The sequence below is a fragment of the Gossypium arboreum genome, chromosome 13 (genome assembly GCF_025698485.1).
Source record: "Gossypium arboreum isolate Shixiya-1 chromosome 13, ASM2569848v2, whole genome shotgun sequence".
Lineage (NCBI taxonomy): Eukaryota > Viridiplantae > Streptophyta > Magnoliopsida > Malvales > Malvaceae > Gossypium > Gossypium arboreum.
This window is the reverse complement of record NC_069082.1, coordinates 68,729,382-68,753,466: the sequence shown is the minus strand read 5'-3', so window position 1 is coordinate 68,753,466 and position 24,085 is coordinate 68,729,382. Positions and strand designations below refer to the sequence as shown.

The following is a 24,085-nucleotide window of genomic DNA, read 5'->3' as shown; positions in this document are numbered from 1 at the left end:
AGTCATTTTTTCAAAATTCGACACACAAACGATAAAATTAAATCACGAAATTTTCACAAATATCAATTCACATATTATAAACATGGAAGATAATATTAAAATATTTTTCTAACTCAAATTTTTGGTCCCAAAACCACTATTCTGAATAGGGTCTAAACCAGGCTAGTACAAGTGTGAAGAGATTATTTGTAGGGTGTGGGAGTCTGAATCGGGTGATGTTTTATTGAATTGGATGCTCTCAAAGAAGCCTTACATAAATGGGAGAGGAATATAAAAAGGAAACGGGGCGAGGAAGCAAAAAAACTGAACAATAGATTGGAATTAATCACTGAAGCTAAAAGAGATGATGAAACGCTTGTGAAAATTATTGATATTAAATTGCAATTAAATTAGGAGATGGAGAAACAAGAATTATATTGGGAATAGAGGGCCCGATCAAACTAGTTGAAAATAGGGGACAAGAACACACCATTTTTCATAGGTTTACGTCTCTAAGAAGACACGTTAATTACATCAGGGGATTGGCGAATGAATTGGGCGTGATCTAGCATGAAGAAGAGGAGATGGAGATGATTGCTCGTAATTATTTTAAAGATTTGTTCTCTTCAAAATGAGTGAGAAATATGGAACATGTCCTTTTTGTGACAGCCCAAAATTGACCCTAGTCGGAAGGTGGTCTCGGGACCACAAAACCGAGGCATAAAAATAATTAAAAATTTATTTTGATGCCTATAATATGTGTGTGCTCATGTATGACATTTTATGATGATTGATTTAGTGTTATAAGGGTGAATTCCACAAGAAAGGACTTAGTAATGAACTTTGAAAGTATGATAGGAAATGTGTGATGACTAATTAAAGCATGCATGCAAAATAATGGACTTGCATGTCAAATTCCCTTTATAGGTGGTGGCCGGCCATGACAAGGGAGGATGGGCTAAACATGTCATGAAACATGTTTTGTTGGTGCATTAGGGTGAAATAATAAACAAAGGTGTATGGGTGATAAAAAATGAAAAAAAATGTGTGTGAGTGTGGTAATCCCCCATTGCCGTGAGTTGTAGAGATGGAAAGAAAAAATTTTGTTCATCCTTTCTTTGAGCCAAAACTAAGGAAGAAGGAGGATTTTTGCTTCATGCTTGGTTTGGAAGAGATCTAGAAGGAGATTTGGCTAAGTTTGCATCAAGATTAAGGTATGTATGAGGTTGTGTTAGGAGTTTCATGCATGTTTTGGTTGCTAACTTGATGTGCATGTTAGCCATGGCTCAAATCTTTGTTAAGCCATGGAAATGGTATTTGGCCAAAGTTGTTATGGTGATAAAGCCATTGCATGCTAAGTGTGAAGCTTGATGATGATGCATGCAATGATGGATTGTCTACTCATGAGTAAGATTTTGAGCTTTCTTTTGTTTTATCATGATTGAAGTTGAAAAGAAGCATGATTGTCATATTCGCCATGATGCATTCTTGAGCATGATTCATGCTTCTTGCATGTTAGTTAAAATTTGTGTTTTGGATGGCTATGGACACCTTGAAATTGCCATGCTCATATATGCATATATATGATTGCACATTATGTTTTGGTTATGAACTAAGTGATGAATATATTGGTTTAAAGAAGAAGATGTGGAAGAATGCTTGTGAAATTGCAAGCACAATTCGGCCTAGCACACATATGAGTGCTTGATGCTATATTGTAAGTTTTGAGCTACAATATGCAAAGCATTAACTAGTAAAATGCATGCTGTTTTTGTGTGGTATTAAGTGCATAATTGGCCTCAACATGGACAAGTATATTCGGCCTTGGGTAGCCTATTGAAGGCCTTAGCTTTTCCTTGATGCTCGAATAAATTGTATTGAATTACTTGATGTAGTATAAAATGTGCATGACCATTGTGTATTCAAGCTAAAGGGTGGCCATATGACCATTTAAATTCCTTGTCATATTCGCCATAAGCTAGCACAATGAGGTTTTGATAAATTGAATTTGTTTGAATTAGCTCAAGAGCTAAGAGGGCCACAATTGGACAAGGGAAGGAAAAAGTAATCGAATAGCCGTAAAAGCCGTTCGACAACATCCGAGGTAAGTCCTCAAGAAGTGACCTTACTTGAATTATGTGGAATGAAATATGGATGTATTGATTATTGATTTATGTGTGTATGAGTATTGAATGATACCCGGGCTAAGTCCCAAGGCGATTATGTTAGTGATTATAATTGTGTTTGAGCCTTAGTAACGAAAATAAATATGTATGTCCAATGATTATTGATGTATGTGTGCATGAGAAATTGAATGATATCCGGGCTAAGCCCCAAGACAATTATGTTGAAATTATAACCGGTTAAGACCAAGGCAATTGTGCTAGTGGCTACAACCGGGTTAAGACCAAGGCAATTGTGCTAGTGGCTACATCCGGCTAAGACCAAGGCATTCGTGCGAGTCATTCTATCCGGGCTAAGACCAAGGCATTTGTGCAAATCGTGATATCCGGGTTAAGTCCGTAGGCCTTGGTGCGGGTTACCATAACCGGCTATGTCCCGAAGGCGATTGATCGAGTAGCGACATCCGGTTAAACTCAAGGTATGTGATTTGAAAATTATAAGCTTGCTGGAAAATTTCAGCTAATGCACTTGTGAAATTTCCCAATGACAAGGTAAGTGCGGTGTGTGCTTTGCTGCGCTAGGAGTAAGAGCGTGTGAATATCCGCTCCTATGATGGAACGAGTTATCGGCCTTAATGAAGCCGTTATTTGTGTATGAACATAAGAGTTGGGATGGTGAAGTAAGTATGATTATGTGAATGTGCATTAATGAAATGATGCATTTAACTATGTGAATGTATTGCTGTAATTAGAGTTGATTATATTCCTTGAGACTTACTAAGCATAAAATGCTTACTCATTGCTTTGGCTCTCGGTTTTCTAGATTTCGCTCAAGCAATCGGATTTGGGATCGTTGAAGTCAAGTCATCCACACTATCAAGCCTCCATTTTGGTATAAATTTTGGTTGAACTTGAGATGGCATGTATAGGACTACCCTTGTTTGTTAAATATGTTGTGATGTAAGTATGTACGGCCATGCGAAAATGGCTCGAAAAGGAAGCATGAACTTAGACTAATTGTGGGTTGTATGTATATATTTGGTGTCATGATGTGGCTATGGCTTGGAAATGGGAATGTTGGTCATATGATCAGCCATTGGCATGGTTAAAATGATCATATATGAACCTATGTATGGCAAGACTAGTTGAATCATGGAGACTACCAAAGAGGTAAGTCCTACCTTAAAACAGATGCTGCCAGCTGCAGTGGCGTGAATGTGAAAAATCACCAAAATTCATAGGAATGGAATTAAATAGTGAATAAGCTATGTAAATGAACCTTGATGAGTCTATTTTCATATGGAAGAAACGAAATGGTCATAGGAGTTACAGGTTAAGAGATATTAAAGCTATTGTGAGACAGGGCCAGAATGGTTTCTGGGTTCCCTGTCGCAATTTTAAAATTCACTATAAATTATCCAAAAGAATTAGGAGACATACCTTATATGTACAGATTCCATTTTGAGTCTAGTTTCATTAGAAACAAACGACACCAGCATTAAATCCCTGTACAGAGAGATATTCAAGTTATACCACGCGAAGGTCAGAGCAGTCGATCCCTGTAATATGGGTAACTTTAACTAATAAAATGTACCAATTGGCCCGACCAAAAATCCTAGAAATAAATCCATGGATGGATATATGAGTCTAAATTCAGGGAAAATTTACGAAACCAGTTTCCGAGTTTTGAAACTCGAGATATGATTTTTAAGGCGACAGTGACGCAGTTTTCCAGCCTGACTGGAAATGTCAAATTGGTGGGCAAAAACATGTGAACTTGGCTTGTTAACCCCTCGGGTCCGACACCGGCAATGGTCTCGGGTTTGGGGTGTTACACTTTTTGGAGTAGAGCAGAGCGGAAAATCACAGAGGACTTGAATTAATATAACGATAACTTAAACGAAGGAGGAGATTTTTGCTACTGTGAAAAGCATGGGACTAATGAAGGCAACGGGTAAAGACAGTTTCTCTATGATTTTCTATCAGCAATTTTGGCATATTATTGGATTTGATGTGAGCAATTTCTACCTGAGTATCCTAAATGAAGGTATGTCTCTAGAATCTTGCAATGCTACTAATATTGTTCTCATTCTGAAAACTGCTCAGCCCACGAATTTATCATACTTTAAGCCTATAAGTTTATGCTCGGTCCTTTATAAGATAATTTCTAAAACGATAGCAAACCACTTCCAAAAAGTTTTAGATTGCTGTATAGATGAGGCTCAAAGTGCCTTTGCCCCAGGCAGATTGACAACTGATAATGTACTACTTGCATATGCAGTCTTACATACGTTTAAGCAAAAAAGAACACAGAGGGAAAGGTTTTTTGGCATTAAAATTGGATATGAGTAAAGTGTATGATCATGCTGAATGGCCTTTTTTACATCAAATGTTATTAAAGATGTGTTTTGCTAGTTCATGGGTAGATTTTATTATGCATTGCATTGGTTCAGTCTCATATTTGATTGTGGTGAATGAGTGTGAATGTGAGAAATTTAAGCCAAAAAGGGGGCTAAGGCAGAGGAATCCTTTGAGCCCTATCTTTTTTTGGTGTGATTGAGGGGTTATCGACTTTAGTGCACTTAGCTGAATGGGAAAGGATTGTGAATGGAGCTAGAGTAAGTAGAAGGCCGCCCTAGATTTCCCATTTACTTTTTATGGGTGATAGTATATTGTTTGGGGAGGCTTCAAATCAAAGGGCACAAACATTCAAAATGATTTTGTAGGAGAATGAATAGGCTTCTGGTCAGTGTGTTAACCATGAGAAGTCTACGATCTTCTATAGCACAAATACAACTGATCAGATCAAGAGCTCAATTACGTAATTGTTGAATGTTTGAAGCTCTTTTAATCTAGGAAGATACTTGTGTCTTTCAAATATGGTTGGGTAGGGGAAAAAGTTGGTGTTTCAAGGTTTAAAAGATCGTATGAAACAGAAAATTGCCAATTGGAGCACTAAATTTCTATCGCAATGAAGTAAAGAAAGTTTTATAAAATCGGTTCTCTAGGCTATTCCAACATATTCTATGGATTTTTTTATTGCCAAAATCATTATATTCTAAGATGGAAAATATTTGCGTATCCTTTTGGCGGTAAAAGAGCCATGAGAAGAGGAGGATTCATTGGTGCGCTTTGAGATAGCTTTGTGAGCTAAAGGAGAATAGGGGCTTGAGTTTTCGCTGTTTATATAAATTGAATCTTTCTTTACTTGCTAAACATGGTTGAATAGTAGAGAGTGAGACCAAAATTCTAGTTCGTGATTCATCATGGGTACCAGGAGTTGCAAATTACAAAATCCAAAACATTGAACGATGCTAGGAAACTTTTTTGGTGGTAGATCTAATTGATAATGTTAACAGGGAATGGAAAGTGGATTTAATAAGGAATACCTTTAGTGACACTGATGCTTGAAGGATTCTAAATATCCCACTATATAAATTCCAACATGATGACTACCAGGTGTAGAGAGGGGAGGCTTCTAGAGAATTTACAGTTCGAAGTGTATACAAAGCTCTATTACAACAGGATATAGAGGCTACCCATTTACACAACTAGACAGAAAATGAGAATTTTTACAAAAAATTGTAGGGCTTAAATTGTCCTCCAAGCTAAAAATTACATTCTAGCGAATCTCAAAAAATTATCTACCTACTGTAACACCCCAAACCCGAGACCATCGCCAGTGTCGGACGCGAGGGGTTAACGAGCCAAGTCCTCTTAAAGCACCGACCAATTTGGCATTTCCAGACAGGCTGGAAAACTGCGTCACTGTCGCCTTAAAAATCATATCTCGAGTTTCAAAACTCGGAAACTGATTCCGTAAATTTTCCATGAATTTAGACTCATATATCCTTCCATGGATTTATTTCTAGAATTTTTGGTCAGGCCAATTGGTACAGTTTATTAGTTAAAGTCACCCATGTTACAGGGATCGACTGCTCTGACCTTCGCACATTACAACTTGAATATCTCTCTGTACAGGGCTTTAATACTGGTGCCGTTTGTTTCTAATGAAACTAGACTCAAAATGTAATCTGCACATATAAGGCATGACTTATAATTATATCTGGATAATTTATAGTAAATTTTTAAAGTCACGACAGGGGACCCAGAAACCGTTCTGGCCCTGTCTCACGATAACTTTAATATCTCTTAACAAGTAACTCCTATGACCGTTTCGTTTCTTCCATATGAAAGTAGACTCATCAAGGTTCATTTACATAACTTATTCACTATTTAATACCATTCCTACAAATTTTTGTGATTTTTCAAAACCACACCACTGCTGCTGCCAGCATCTGTTTTCAAGGTAACCTTTACCTATTTCATGATTTCCACGATTCAATTGCCCTCTTTGCATACATAGCACAAAGTGTGATCATGATTAACCATTCCAATGGCTAATCTTCTCAAAACAATTCCATACCCCATAATGATTAACATACAACGATTATAGTATCATACCAAAACGATATAAGCCATTTTCGCATGGCTATCCAAGTTTACACAAAACCGAAAGGTACATGACCTTCAACAATAGGGTAGTCCTATACATGCCATTCCAAAGTTCAACCAAAATTATACCAAAATGGAGGCCTTGATAGTGTAGATGACTTCGACTTTAATGATCCCGAATCCGATCGCTAACGAGCAAAATCTATAAAATAGAGAGCCAAAGCAACGGGGTAAGCATTTTTATGCTTAGTAAGTCTCAAGCAATAAAATCAGCTTTAACTAAAGCATTACATTCACATAGCCAAATGAATCATTTCATTAATACACATTCACATAATCATACTTACTTCACACTTCATCATTATATACTTTCACAAGATATCAACCAATTCAATAGCTGAAAACTCGTTAGTCGATTGAGCGAATGTTACTCAAACATATCGACTTTTCCAATGCACATATAAACATACCTTATCCTTTGGGCTTTTCGAGCGTACTAATTAAATTTATTACAGCAACCAACGCTCACCTCCAGCCCAAGCTTCTTGAATACAACCGGATATAACCACATGCACGAATGCCTTGGTCTTAGCCGGATAGAACGACTTGCACAAATGCCTTGGTATTAGCCCGGATTTAACAACTTGCACGAATGCCTTGGTCTTAGCCGGATGTAGTCACTAGAACAATTGCCTTGGTCTTAACCCGGATATAATTACTAGCATAAATGTCTTGGGACTTAGCCGGATATCATTCAATTGCTCATGCACACATACATCAATAATCATTACACATCCATGTTTCATTTTCGTTACTAAGGCTCAAACACAACATATCACTAGCATAATCGCCTTCGGGACTTAGCCCGGGTATCATTCAAATACTCATACACACATAAATCAATAATCATTACACATCCATGTTTCATTTCACATAATTCGAGTAGGGTCATTTCTTAAGGACTTACCTCGGATGTTGTCGAACAACTTCAACGGCTATTCGATCACTTTTTCCTTCCCTTTATCGGATTTAGCTCCTTTTGCTCTTGAGCTTAACGAATACAAGTAAAAGTATTCAATATTTATATCAATAATGTTTACTAGTCAATCACATTCGGCATCTCATATCATCTCACTTTATTATAATTTATCATTCAACCTTTGAACCCAAAACGCCATTATATGGCCACATATACATACATCCATATATTTAAGCTCAAGAATTTTAACATAACATCAAGTGCTCAAATTACTCATGTGGCCGATTATACATGGTCATAAATACACAAAATCAAAAATAATTTCAAGGTTTTTCACACTATACATGTACTAGGCCGAATGTACATGCAAATTTCACAACATTCTTCAACAAATTTCTTCTTTAAACAAACATATTTATCACTTTCTTCATAATCAAAATATCATGTGCAAACATATATACACATATAGGTGCAAGGCCGAATTTCAAGGTGTCCATAACCATCCAAAACACAAATTTTAACTAACATGCAAGAAGCATAAACCATGCTCATGAATGCATCATGGCGAATACATCACAATCATGCCCTTTCAACTTCGGTCATGGTTAAACAAAAAAACTCAATGTCTTACTTAAGATTGCTACAAAGAAATTTCAAGAGTAGTCAATCCATCATTGCATGCATCATTAGCAAGCTTCACATTTAGCATGCAATGGCTTTGACCCAATAACAACCTTGGCCAAATACCATTTCCATGGCATAACAAGGATTTGAACCATGGCTAACATGAACATCAAGTTAGCAACTAAAACATGCATGAATCTCATGACACAACCTCATACATACCTTAATCTTGATGCAAGTTTAGCCAAATCTCCTTCTAGATCTCTTCTAAACAAAGAAAATGAAGCAAAAATCTCTTCTTCCTCTTAGGAATTTCGGCCAAAGGAAGGAGGGGAAAAGATGAACAATTTTTTTTGTTTTTCTTTCTTAGTTACACGGCAATGGGGGAATGCTACACTCTCACACACATTTTTTTTTTATTTCTCTTCCCACATCTAATTATTTTATCACTTAATACATCATGCATTAACAAAACATGTCATAACATGTTTTCTTTGCCCATAATTCCTTGCCATGGCCGGCCACCACCTATAAAAAGGGGAATTTGACATGCAAGTCCATTGTTTTGCATGCATGCTTTAATTAGTCATCACACAATTCCCTATCGTACTTTCAAAGTTCACTACTAAGTCCTTTCTAGTGAAATTCACCTTTATAACACTAAATCAATCACCAAAAATGTCACACATGAGCACACACATATTATAGGCATCAAAATAAATTTTAAATTATTTTTATGCCTTGGTTTTGTGGTACCGAAACCACATTCGACTAGGGTCAATTTTGGGCATCACAACTCTCCCCACTTAAGAAATTTTCGTCCTCGAAAATCTTACCGTAAATAGGGTTGGGTATCGCTCTTTCATAGAGTTCTCGGTTTCCCAAGTAGCTTCTTCTATCCCGTGTTTGAGCCATAACACTTTCACTAGCGGAACCCGCTTGTTTCGCAACTCTTTCACTTCACGTGCGAGGATACGAATCGGTTCTTTCTCATAACTCATATTGGCTTGAATTTCAACCTCTGATGGACTAATCACGTGCGATGGATCGGATCTATAGCGTCGAAGCATCGAAACATGAAAGACATCGTGAATCTTTTCGAGTTCGGGGCAAAATCGACGATATGCCACCGGACCGACTCGCTCGGATATCTCATATGGCCCAATGAACCTCGGGCTCAACTTGCCCTTACGGCGAATCTCGAGTATCTTTTTCCAAGGTGAAACCTTGAGAAACACTTTATCTCCCACGATACTCGATGTCTTTACGCTTGAGATCCGCGTCGACTTCGACGATCGGAGGCTATCTTGGACTTTCACGGATTACTTTCACTTTCTGCTCAGCATCTCTAATCAAATCCACCCGAAATTTTGCTTTCACCGAGCTCGGTCCAAAACAATGGTGTACGGCATTTACGACCGTACAAAGCCTCGTAGGGTGCCATCTTAATACTTGATTGAAAGTCGTTGTTGTAAGAGAATTCAATCAACGGCAAATACCGTTCCCATGAACCATCGAACTCGAGGATGCAACATCTCAACATATCCTCAAGTATCCGAATTATCCGCTCGGATTGACCATCGATTTGGGGTGAAAGGCGGTCTTGAAATGCAACTTGGTACCCAAAGCTTCTTGCAACTTTTTCCAAAATCGCGAGGTAAATCTCGGATCTCTATCCGACACGATGGAAATAGGCACCCCGTGCAATCTCACAATCTGAGAAACGTACAATTCGGCTAGTTTGTCCATTGAAAAATCCGTACGTACGGGGACAAAGTGAGCCGACTTAGTCAATCTATCTACCACGACCCAAACCGCATCCTTCTTACTCGCTGACAATGGTAGTCCGGATACAAAGTCCATGGTGACTCGATCCCATTTCCACTCGGGTATCGTGATCGGCTGAAGTAATCCTGAAGGCACTTGATGTTCCGCTTTCACTTGTTGCCATATTAAACATCTCAAACAAAGTCGGAGATGTCTCGTTTCATACCATGCCACCAAAACCGACGCGTTTCAAATCGTTGTACATCTTCGTACTCCGGGTGGATCGCCATTCGGCTACAATGGGCTTCGTTCAAATTATCGAAATAAGTTCAATTCTTTGGAACACACAGACGACTTTTGAACCTCAAACAATCGTCATCATCGATTTGAAACTCCGAGTCCTTGTTCGGAACACACTCAGCCCATTTTGCAGCCAACTCGTCGTCGACTTTCTGAGCTTCATGAATTTGATGTATCAATAATGGTTTGGCTTTCAATTCAGCTACTAACACATTGTCGGATCGAACAGACAAGTGCACATTCATCACTCGTAAAGCGAATAATGATTTACGACTTAAGGCATCCGCAACCACATTCGCCTTTCCCGGGTGATAGTCAATGACCAGCTCATAATCCTTTAACAGCTCGAGCCAACGTCTTTGTCGCAGATTTAAGTCTCTTTGAGTCATCAAATATTTGAGACTTTTGTGATCCGAATACACATGGCACTTCTCACCAAATAAGTAATGTCGCCAAATCTTTAAGGCGAATACGATGGCAGCCAATTCGAGATCATGGGTCGGATAATTTTTCTCATGTGGCTTTAATTGCCTCGACGCATAGGCCACAACTCGACCTTCTTGCATCAATACACAACCTAACCCAAGTAGGGAGGCGTCACTATAGATGACAAACTCTTTGCCAGATTCGGGTTGCACTAGAATTGGGGCTTTAGTCAAATAAGTTTTCAGTTGATCGAAACTTTTCTGACATTTCTCCGACCATTCGAACCTTACATCCTTTTGGAGTAGCTTTGTCATTGGCGTGGCTATCGTTGAGAAACCTTTTACAAATCGTCGGTAATAACCGGCCAGCCCCAAAAAGCTCCGAACCTCGGTAATATTTCTCGGAGGCTTCCAGTTAAGTATGGCTGAAATTTTGTTCGGGTCGACTCGAATACCGATCTGAGATATCACATGCCCCAAGAAGCTAACCTCTCTTAACGAACTCACACTTGCTGAACTTAGCATATAATTGCTTATTCCAGTAAAATTTGTAGCACTAACCCGGTGTTCAAATGTTTCGGTCTCATTTCTTGAATAGACCAAGATGTCATCAATGAACACGACTACGAACCGATCCAAATATGGTCTCGAAGATCCGATTCATTAAATCCATAAATACCGCAGGGCATTAGTAAGCCCAAACGCGCATCACTAGGAACTCGTAGTGACCATATCTCGCTTCAAGGCGGTCTTGGGTGCGTCTGAATCTCGAATTCGTAATTGACAATAGCCCGATCTCAAATCTATTTTCGAGAACACCGGCTCCTTCAGTTGATCGAACAAATCGTCGATCTGCTGATAACGGATATTTGTTCTTTATCGTCGCTTTATTAAGTCGACGATAGTTGATGCACACCTCATGGTTCCATCCTTCTTTTCACAAACAACACCGGCGCACCCAAGGCGAGAAACTCGGGCGAGCAAAACCTCTATCCACCAATTCTTGCAACCGAGCTTTCAACTCCTTTAATTCCATTGGTGCCATACGATCACGGAGCTATCGAAATTGGAGTGGTACCGGTACCAATTCGATGCCAAATTCTATTTCCGAACAGTGGTAAACTCGGCAATTCTTCGGGAAAACATCCGGTATTCACAAACCAGCGCACAGATTCGGGTTTCTTTTCGACTCCTTGTCATCGAGCACATACGCAAGGTACGCCGCACCCTTTTCTTACATATTTACGGGCCAACATTGCGATATTACGACTAGCAACCCCTTTAAGTCCGTAGACTCAACCCGAATTATCTCGTTATTCGTGCACCTCAAATCGATGGTCTTGCTTTTGCAATTTACAACCGCATTGTGCATGGTCAACCAATCCAAACCAAGAATAACGTCAATTCATCGAGCGACAAAAGCATCAAGTCCGTAGGAAAACAAGAACCTCGGAATACTAAGGGACTTTTCTTGCACACTTTGTTGACAAGCACGTAATGACCCAAGGGTTTGACACCGAATTACAAACTCGAGAGACTCAATAGGCAAAGCCTTCTTGGATGCTAAGGTTTCACATATATAAGAATGAGTAGAACCGGGGTCAATCAAAGCAATCACATTAGTATCGAAAAGAGTGAAAGTACCGTAATAACATCCGGTGAGGTAGCATCCTCGCGTGCACGTATGGCATAAGTCCTAGCAGAGCACGAGCCTCGGGTCTTGTTGTAGCATCTCGGCCCTCTCGACCGCCACTAGCATTGCCCGCATTTCGGATGGCCTACCTCGGCGATGGTAGCACTCGGGTTTCCACTTTGACTTACATTTTGTTCAAGCAACCTCGGGCGGTCCTTGATAAAGTGGTCACCGATCCACACTTATAACAGAGTGATCACGGAACCTCAGACTCCCGAATGCCATTTGCCACAATGCGAGACACTCGCTCTCTCGGCGATCATTTCCACCACTGGCGATCGAAGTGACTCGTGTGGTCACAGGGGGTCGACCGCGATCTCGTCTAGAAAAGCCCGAAGCGCCTCTAGACCGGCTCACATCATCTCGAAATCTCTTCGATGCCTGTTGAAGAGACTTTCCCAAGGACCTTTTTCGGAATTCTCCAGTTCCCACATCAACTTTTTGTTTCTCCTTTCTAAGCTCTTCGGCTTTACAAGCTCGCTCAACAAGTACTACGAACTCTCGTATTTCGAGAATGCCAACGAACATCTTTATATGATCATTCAGCCCATCCTCGAAGCGTTTACACATAATAGCTTCGGACGAAATGCATTCTCGCGCGTACCGACTAAGCCTCACAAATTTTTGTTCGTAGTCGGTAATTGACATAGAGCCTTGCTTAAGATCAAGAAATTCCCTTCGCTTTTGGTCGATGAATCTCTGACTGATATACTTTTTTCGGAACTCGGTTTGAAAGAATTCCCAAGTCACTTGCTCTCTAGGCACCACCGAAGTCAGAGTACTCCACCAATAGTAGGCGGAATCGCGTAGCAAGGAGATGGTACACTTTAAGCACTCATCGGGTGTACAAGATAGCTCATCGAGCACCCGGATAGTGTTGTCCAACCAAAATTCAGCTTGCTCGGCATCGTCGCTATCCGTAGCCTTGAATTCAGTGGCCCCATGTTTACTGATTACATCGATTGGGGCTTACTTGACCTTATTTGGTCGATTCGGGAGGTATTGTAGGTCTTGGGTTGCATTAGTCGGAAATGGAGGTTGTGGAACAGCCATGTTAGTTCGAATGTATTGGTTGAACCAATCATTCATCACGCTATAAAAGGCTTGCCTAGCCTCATCATTCGGATTGCTGGCCATAGGTTGAGAGTCCGCCGGCGCTGTCCCTTGCGCGGGAGCAGGCGCCACACTCTCCACATCATCAGCTATTGCTCGGTTGGGATCGGGATCCATTGCTATAAACAAACACAAATTCAGATTGTCAAAAATCACCACACTATCAATTTATCACTATATGACATGTATAGCTAGACCCCAAACATATCACGGTAGTCCTAGAATCGACTAAACCGTAGCTCTGATACCAATAAAATTGTAACACCCCGAACCCGAGACCATCGCCGGTGTCGGACGCGAGGGGTTAACGAGCCAAGTCCTCTTAAAGCACCGACCAATTTGGCATTTCCAGACAGGCTGGAAAACTACGTCACTGTCGCCTTAAAAATCATATCTCGAGTTTCAAAACTCGGAAACTGATTCCGTAAATTTTCCATGAATTTAGACTCATATATCCTTCCATGGATTTATTTCTAGAATTTTTGGTTGGGCCAATTGGTACAGTTTATTAGTTAAAGTCACCCATGTTACAGGGATCGACTGCTCTGACCTTCGCGCATTACAACTTGAATATCTCTCTGTACAGGCATTAATACTGGTGCCGTTTGTTTCTAATGAAACTAGACTCAAAATGGAATCTGTACATATAAGGCATGACTTATAATTATTTCTGGATAATTTATAGTAAATTTTTAAAGTCGCGACAGGGGACCCAGAAACCGTTCTGGCCCTGTCTCACGATAACTTTAATATCTCTTAACAAGTAACTCCTATGACCGTTTCGTTTCTTCCATATGAAAGTAGACTCATCAAGGTTCATTTAAATAACTTATTCACTATTTAATACCATTCCTAAAAATTTTTGTGATTTTTCAAAACCACACCACTGCTGCTGCCAGCATTTGTTTTCAAGGTAACCTTTACCTATTTCATGATTTCCACGATTCAATTGCCCCTCTTTGCATACATAGCACAAAGTGTGATCATGATTAACCATTCCAATGGCTAATCTTCTCAAAACAATTCCATACCCCATAATGATCAACATACAACGATTATAGTATCATACCAAAAACGTATATAAGCCATTTTCGCATGGCTATCCAAGTTTACACAAAACCGAAAGGTACATGACCTTCAACAATAGGGTAGTCCTATACATGCCATTCCAAAGTTCAACCAAAATTATACCAAAATGGAGGCCTTGATAGTGTAGATGACTTCGACTTTAATGATCCCGAATCCGATCGCTAACGAGCAAAATCTATAAAACAGAGAGCCAAAGCAGCGGGTAAGCATTTTTATGCTTAGTAAGTCTCAAGCAATAAAATCAGCTTTAACTAAAGCATTACATTCACATAGCCAAATGAATCATTTCATTAATACACATTCACATAATCATACTTACTTCACACTTCATCATTATATACTTTCACAAGATATCAACCAATTCAATAGCTGAAAACTCGTTAGTCGATTGAGCGAATGTTACTCAAACATATCGACTTTTCCAATGCACATATAAACATACCTTATCCTTTGGGCTTTTCGAGCGTACTAATTAAATTTATTACAGCAACCAACGCTCACCTCCAGCCCAAGCTTCTTGAATACAACCGGATATAACCACATGCACGAATGCCTTGGTCTTAGCCCGGATAGAACGACTTGCACAAATGCCTTGGTATTAGCCCGGATTTAACAACTTGCACGAATGCCTTGGTCTTAGCCGGATGTAGTCACTAGAACAATTGCCTTGGTCTTAACCGGATATAATTACTAGCATAAATGTCTTCGGGACTTAGCCCGGATATCATTCAATTGCTCATGCGCACACATACATCAATAATCATTACACATCCATGTTTCATTTTCGTTACTAAGGCTCAAACACAACATATCACTAGCATAATCGCCTTCGGGACTTAGCCCGTATCATTCAAATACTCATACACACATAAATCAATAATCATTACACATCCATGTTTCATTTCACATAATTCGAGTAGGGTCATTTCTTGAGGACTTACCTCGGATGTTGTCGAACGGCTTCAACGGCTATTCGATCACTTTTTCCTTCCCTTTATCGGATTTAGCTCCCTTTTGCTCTTGAGCTTAACGAATACAAGTAAAAGTATTCAATATTTATATCAATAATGTTTACTAGTCAATCACATTCGGCATCTCATATCATCTCACTTTATTATAATTTATCATTCAACCTTTGAACCCAAAACGCCATTATATGGCCACATATACATACATCCATATATTTAAGCTCAAGAATTTTAACATAACATCAAGTGCTCAATTTACTCATGTGGCCGATTATACATGGTCATAAATACACAAAATCAAAAATAATTTCAAGGTTTTCACACTATACATGTACTAGGCCGAATGTACATGCAAATTTCACAACATTCTTCAACAAATTTCTTCTTTAAACAAACATATTTATCACTTTCTTCATAATCAAAATATCATGTGCAAACATATATACACATATAGGTGCAAGGCGAATTTCAAGGTGTCCATAACCATCCAAAACACAAATTTTAACTAACATGCAAGAAGCATAAACCATGCTCATGAATGCATCATGGCGAATACATCACAATCATGCCCTTTCAACTTCGGTCATGGTTAAACAAAAAAAACTCAATGTCTTACTTAAGATTGCTACAAAGAAATTTCAAGAGTAGTCAATCCATCATTGCATGCATCATTAGCAAGCTTCACATTTAGCATGCAATGGCTTTGACCCAATAACAACCTTGGCCAAATACCATTTCCATGGCATAACAAGGATTTGAACCATGGCTAACATGAACATCAAGTTAGCAACTAAAACATGCATGAATCTCATGACACAACCTCATACATACCTTAATCTTGATGCAAGTTTAGCCAAATCTCCTTCTAGATCTCTTCTAAACAAAGAAAATGAAGCAAAATCTCTTCTTCCTCTTAGGAATTTCGGCCAAAGGAAGGAGGGAAAAGATGAACAATTTTTTGTTTTTCTTTCTTAGTTACACGGCAATGGGGAATGCTACACTCTCACACACATTTTTTTTTATTTCTCTTCCCACATCTAATTATTTTATCACTTAATACATCATGCATTAACAAAACATGTCATAACATGTTTTCTTTGCCCATAATTCCTTGCCATGGCCGCCACCACCTATAAAAGGGAATTTGACATGCAAGTCCATTGTTTTGCATGCATGCTTTAATTAGTCATCACACAATTCCCTATCGTACTTTCAAAGTTCACTACTAAGTCCTTTCTAGTGAAATTCACCTTTATAACACTAAATCAATCACCAAAAAATGTCACACATGAGCACACACATATTATAGGCATCAAAATAAATTTTAAATTATTTTTATGCCTTGGTTTTGTGGTACCAAAACCACATTCGACTAGGGTCAATTTTGGGCATCACAACTCTCCCCACTTAAGAAATTTTCGTCCTCGAAAATCTTACCGTAAATAGGGTTGGGTATCGCTCTTTCATAGAGTTCTCGGTTTCCCAAGTAGCTTCTTCTATCCGTGTTTGAGCCATAACACTTTCACTAGCGGAACCCGCTTGTTTCATAACTCTTTCACTTCACGTGCGGGATACGAATCGGTTCTTTCTCATAACTCATATTGGCTTGAATTTCAACCTCGATGGACTAATCACGTGCGATGGATCGATCTATAGCGTCGAAGCATCGAAACATGAAAGACATCGTGAATCTTTTCGAGTTCGGGGGCAAAATCAGACGATATGCCACCGGACCGACTTCGCTCGGATATCTCATATGGCCCAATGAACCTCGGGCTCAACTTGCCCTTACGGTAGAATCGAGTATCTTTTTCCAAGGTGAAACCTTGAAAACACTTTATCTCCCACGATACTCGATGTCTTTACGCTTCAGATCCGCGTCACGACTTCGGCGATCGGAGGCTATCTTGACTTTCACGGATTACTTTCACTTTCATTCAGCATCTCTAATCAAATCCACCCGAAATTTTGCTTTCACCGAGCTCAGTCCAAAACAATGGTGTACGGCATTTACGACCGTACAAAGCCTCGTAGGGTGCCATCTTAATACTTGATTGAAAGCTGTTGTTGTAAGAGAATTCAATCAACGGCAAATACCGTTCCCATGAACCACTGAACTCGAGGATGCAACATCTCAACATATCCTCAAGTATCTGAATTATCCGCTCGGATTGACCATCGGTTTGGGGGTGAAAGGCGGTGCTGAAATGCAACTTGGTACCCAAAGCTTCTTGCAACTTTTTCCAAAATCGCGAGGTAAATCTCGGATCTCTATCCGACACGATGGAAATAGGCACCCCGTGCAATCTCACAATCTGAGAAACGTACAATTCGGCTAGTTTGTCCATTGAAAAATCCGTACGTACGGGGACAAAGTGAGCCGACTTAGTCAATCTATCTACCACGACCCAAACCGCATCCTTCTTACTCGCTGACAATGGTAGTCCGGATACAAAGTCCATGGTGACTCGATCCCATTTCCACTCGGGTATCGTGATCGGCTGAAGTAATCCTGAAGGCACTTGATGTTCCGCTTTCACTTGTTGCCATATTAAACATCTCGAAACAAAGTCGGAGATGTCTCGTTTCATACCATGCCACCAAAACCGACGTTTCAAATCGTTGTACATCTTCGTACTCCCCGGGTGGATCGCCATTCGGCTACAATGGGCTTCGTTCAGAATTATCGAAATAAGTTCCGAATTCTTTGGAACACACAGACGACTTTTGAACCTCAAACAATCGTCATCATCGATTTGAAACTCCGAGTCCTTGTTCGGAACACACTCAGCCCATTTTGCAGCCAACTCGTCGTCGACTTTCTGAGCTTCATGAATTTGATGTATCAATAATGGTTTGGCTTTCAATTCAGCTACTAACACATTGTCGGATCGAACAGACAAGTGCACATTCATCACTCGTAAAGCGAATAATGATTTACGACTTAAGGCATCCGCAACCACATTCGCCTTTCCGGGTGATAGTCAATGACCACTCATAATCCTTTAACAGCTCGAGCCAACGTCTTTGTCGCAGATTTAAGTCTCTTTGAGTCATCAAATATTTGAGACTTTTGTGATCCGAATACATGGCACTTCTCACCAAATAAGTAATGTCGCCAAATCTTTAAAGCGAATCGATGGCGACCAATTCGAGATCATGGGTCGGATAATTTTTCTCATGTGGCTTTAATTGCCTCGACGCGCAGGCCACAACTCGACCTTCTTGCATCAATACACAACCTAACCCAAGTAGGGAGGCGTCACTATAGATGACAAACTCTTTGCCAGATTCGGGTTGCACTAGAATTGGGGCTTTAGTCAAATAAGTTTTCAGTTGATCGAAACTTTTCTGACATTTCTCCGACCATTCGAACCTTACATCCTTTTGGAGTAGCTTCGTCATTGGCGTGGCTATCGTTGAGAAACCTTTTACAAATCGTCGGTAATAACCGCCAGCCCCAAAAGCTCAGAACCTCGGTAATATTTCTCGAGGCTTCCGATTAAGTATGGCTGAAATTTTGTTCGGTCGACTCGAATACCCGATCTGAGATATCACATGCCCCAAGAAGCTAACCTCTCTTAACCGAACTCACACTTGCTTGAACTTAGCATATAATTGCTTATTCCAAAATTTGTAGCACTAACCCGGTGTTCAAAGATGTTCGGTCTCATTTCTTGAATAGACCAAGATGTCATCAATGAACACGACTACGAACCGATCCAAATATGGTGCGAAGATCCGATTCATTAAATCCATAAATACCGCGAGGGCATTAGTAAGCCCAAACGGCATCACTAGGAACTCGTAGTGACCATATCTCGCTCAAGGCGGTCTTGGGTGCGTCTCAATCTCGAATTCGTAATTGACAATAGCCGATCTCAAATCTATTTTCGAGAACACTGAAGCTCCCTTCAGTTGATCGAACAAATCGTCGATCTGTGATAGCGGATATTTGTTCTTTATCGTCGCTTTATTAAGTCGACGATAGTTGATGCACAACCTCATGGTTCCATCCTTCTTTTCACAAACAACACCGGCGCACCCAAGGCGAGAAACTCAGGCGAGCAAAACCTCTATCCACCAATTCTTGCAACTGAGCTTTCAACTCCTTTAATTCCATTGGTGCCATACGATACGGAGCTATCGAAATTGGAGTGGTACCAGGTACCAATTCGATGCCAAATTCTATTTCCCGAACAGGTGGTAAACTCGGCAATTCTTCAGGGAAAACATCTGGGTATTCACAAACCACTGGCACAGATTCGGGTTTCTTTTCTGACTCCTTGTCATCGAGCACATACGCAAGGTACGCTTCGCACCCTTTTCTTACATATTTCTGGGCCAACATTGCTGATATTACAGCTAGCAACCCCTTTAAGTCCGTAGACTCAACCCGAATTATCTCGTTATTCGTGCACCTCAAATCGATGGTCTTGCTTTTGCAATTTACAACCGCATTGTGCATGGTCAACCAATCCAAACCAAGAATAACGTCGAATTCATCGAACGACAAAAGCATCAAGTCCGCCGGAAAACAAGAACCTCGGAATACTAAGGGACTTTTCTTGCACACTTTGTTGACAAGCACGTAATGACCCAAGGGGTTTGACACCCGAATTACAAACTCAGTAGACTCAATAGGCAAAGCCTTACTGGATGCTAAGGTTTCACATATATAAGAATGAGTAGAACCAGGGTCAATCAAAGCAATCACATTAGTATCGAAAAGAGTGAAAGTACCGGTAATAACATCCGGTGAGGTAGCATCCTCGCGTGCACGTATGGCATAAGTCCTAGCAGGAGCACGAGCCTCGGGTCTTGTTGTAGCATCTCTCGGCCCTCTCTGACCGCCACTAGCATTGCCCGCATTTCTGGATGGCCTACCTCGAGCAGTGGTAGCACTCGGGTTTCCACTTTGACTTACATTTTGTTCAAGCAACCTCGGGCGGTCCTTGATAAAGTGGTCACCGATCCACACTTATAACAGAGTGATCACGGAACCTCTGACTCCCGAATGCCATTTGCCACAATGCGCAGACACTCCGCTCTCTCGGCGATCATTTCCACCATCGCGATCAAGTGACTCGTGTGGTCACAGGGGTCGACCGCGATCTCGTCTAGAAAAGCCCGAAGCGCCTCTAGACCGGCTCACATCATCTCGAAATCTCTTCGATGCCTGTTGAAGAGACTTTCCCAAGGACCTTTTCCGGAATTCTCCAGTTCCCACATCAACTTTTTGTTTCTCCTTTCTAAGCTCTTGACTTTACAAGCTCGCTCAACAAGTACTACGAACTCTCGTATTTCGAGAATGCCAACGAACATCTTTATATGATCATTCAGCCCATCCTCGGCGTTTACACATAATAGCTTGGACGAAATGCATTCTCGCAGTCTGACTAAGCCTCACAAATTTTTGTTCGTAGTCGGTAACTGACATAGAGCCTTGCTTAAGATCAAGAAATTCCCTTCGCTTTTGGTCGATGAATCTCGGACTGATATACTTTTTTCGGAACTCGGTTTGAAAGAATTCCCAAGTCACTTGCTCTCTAGGCACCACCAAGTCGAGTACTCCACCAATAGTAGGCGGAATCGCGTAGCAAGGAGATGGTACACTTTAAGCACTCATCGGTGTACAAGATAGCTCATCGAGCACCGGATAGTGTTGTCCAACCAAAATTCAGCTTGCTCGGCATCGTCGCTATCCGTAGCCTTGAATTCAAGTGGCCCCATGTTTACTGAATTACATCGATTGGGGCTTACTTGACCTTATTTGGTCGATTCTGGGAGGTATTGTAGGTCTTGAGGGTTGCATTAGTCGGAAATGGAGGTTGTGGAACAGCCATGTTAGTTCGAATGTATTGGTTGAACCAATCATTCATCACGCTATAAAAGGCTTGCCTAGCCTCATCATTCGGATTGTTGGCCATAGGTTGAGAGTCCGCGCCGCCCTCCCTTGCGCGGAGCAGCGCCACACTCTCCACATCATCAGCTATTGCTCGGTTGGGATCGGGATCCATTGCTATAAACAAACACAAATTCGATTGTCAAAAATCACCACACTATCAATTTATCACTATATGACATGTATAGCTAGACCCCAAACATATCACGGTAGTCCTAGAATCGACTAAACCGTAGCTCGATACCAATAAAATTGTAACACCCGAACCCGAGACCATCGCCGTGTCGGACGCGAGGGGTTAACGAGCCAAGTCCTCTTAAAGCACCGACCAATTTGGCATTTCCAGACAGTGCTGGAAAACTACGTCCATCGTCGCCTTAAAAATCATATCTCGAGTTTCAAAACTCGGAAACTGATTCCGTAAATTTTCCATGAATTTAGACTCATATATCCTTCCATGGATTTATTTCTAGAATTTTGGTTGGGCCAATTGGTACAGTTTATTAGTTAAAGTCACCCATGTTACAGGGATCGACTGCTCGACCTTCGCGCATTACAACTTGAATATCTCTCTGTACAGGCATTAATACTGGTGCCGTTTGTTTCTAATGAAACTAGACTCAAAATGGAATCTGTACATATAAGGCATGACTTATAATTATTTCTGGATAATTTATAGTAAATTTTAAAGTCGCGACAGGGACCCAGAAACCGTTCTGGCCCTGTCTCACGATAACTTTAATATCTCTTAACAAGTAACTCCTATGACCGTTTCGTTTCTTCCATATGAAAGTAGACTCATCAAGGTTCATTTAAATAACTTATTCACTATTTAATACCATTCCTAAAAATTTTTGTGATTTTTCAAAACCACACCACTGCTGCTGCCAGCATTTGTTTTCAAGGTAACCTTTACCTATTTCATGATTTCCACGATTCAATTGCCCCTCTTTGCATACATAGCACAAAGTGTGATCATGATTAACCATTCCAATGGCTAATCTTCTCAAAACAATTCCATACCCCATAATGATCAACATACAACGATTATAGTATCATACCAAAACGATATAAGCCATTTTCGCATGGCTATCCAAGTTTACACAAAACCGAAAGGTACATGACCTTCAACAATAGGGTAGTCCTATACATGCCATTCCAAAGTTCAACCAAAATTATACCAAAATGGAGGCCTTGATAGTGTAGATGACTTGACTTTAATGATCCCGAATCCGATCGCTAACGAGCAAAATCTATAAAACAGAGAGCCAAAGCAGCGGGTAAGCATTTTTATGCTTAGTAAGTCTCAAGCAATAAAATCAGCTTTAACTAAAGCATTACATTCACATAGCCAAATGAATCATTTCATTAATACACATTCACATAATCATACTTACTTCACACTTCATCATTATATACTTTCACAAGATATCAACCAATTCAATAGCTGAAAACTCGTTAGTCGATTGAGCGAATGTTACTCAAACATATCGACTTTTCCAATGCACATATAAACATACCTTATCCTTTGGGCTTTTCGAGCGTACTAATTAAATTTATTACAGCAACCAACGCTCACCTCCAGCCCAAGCTTCTTCGGAATACAACCGGATATAACCACATGCACGAATGCCTTCGGGTCTTAGCCCGGATAGAACGACTTGCACAAATGCCTTCGGGTATTAGCCCGGATTTAACAACTTGCACGAATGCCTTCGGGTCTTAGCCCGGATGTAGTCACTAGAACAATTGCCTTCGGGTCTTAACCCGGATATAATTACTAGCATAAATGTCTTCGGGACTTAGCCCGGATATCATTCAATTGCTCATGCGCACACATACATCAATAATCATTACACATCCATGTTTCATTTTCGTTACTAAGGCTCAAACACAACATATCACTAGCATAATCGCCTTCGGGACTTAGCCCGGGTATCATTCAAATACTCATACACACATAAATCAATAATCATTACACATCCATGTTTCATTTCACATAATTCGAGTAGGGTCATTTCTTGAGGACTTACCTCGGATGTTGTCGAACGGCTTCAACGGCTATTCGATCACTTTTTCCTTCCCTTTATCGGATTTAGCTCCCTTTTGCTCTTGAGCTTAACGAATACAAGTAAAAGTATTCAATATTTATATCAATAATGTTTACTAGTCAATCACATTCGGCATCTCATATCATCTCACTTTATTATAATTTATCATTCAACCTTTGAACCCAAAACGCCATTATATGGCCACATATACATACATCCATATATTTAAGCTCAAGAATTTTAACATAACATCAAGTGCTCAATTTACTCATGTGGCCGATTATACATGGTCATAAATACACAAAATCAAAAATAATTTCAAGGTTTTTCACACTATACATGTACTAGGCCGAATGTACATGCAAATTTCACAACATTCTTCAACAAATTTCTTCTTTAAACAAACATATTTATCACTTTCTTCATAATCAAAATATCATGTGCAAACATATATACACATATAGGTGCAAGGCAATTTCAAGGTGTCCATAACCATCCAAAACACAAATTTTAACTAACATGCAAGAAGCATAAACCATGCTCATGAATGCATCATGGCGAATACATCACAATCATGCCCCTTTCAACTTCGGTCATGGTTAAACAAAAAAACT

General features: G+C 40.1%; 1 long non-coding RNA gene across 1 annotated transcript; it reads right to left on the bottom strand.

Annotated features, from left to right (window-relative positions):
• Positions 1-14,359: 14,359 nt before the first annotated feature.
• On the bottom strand, positions 14,360-15,576 carry LOC128286440 (uncharacterized). Its single transcript, XR_008276998.1, has 2 exons — positions 15,489-15,576; positions 14,360-14,722 (listed from the first exon to the last, which is right to left on the bottom strand). It is a non-coding gene; the product is annotated as an uncharacterized LOC128286440 (long non-coding RNA).
• Positions 15,577-24,085: the final 8,509 nt, after the last annotated feature.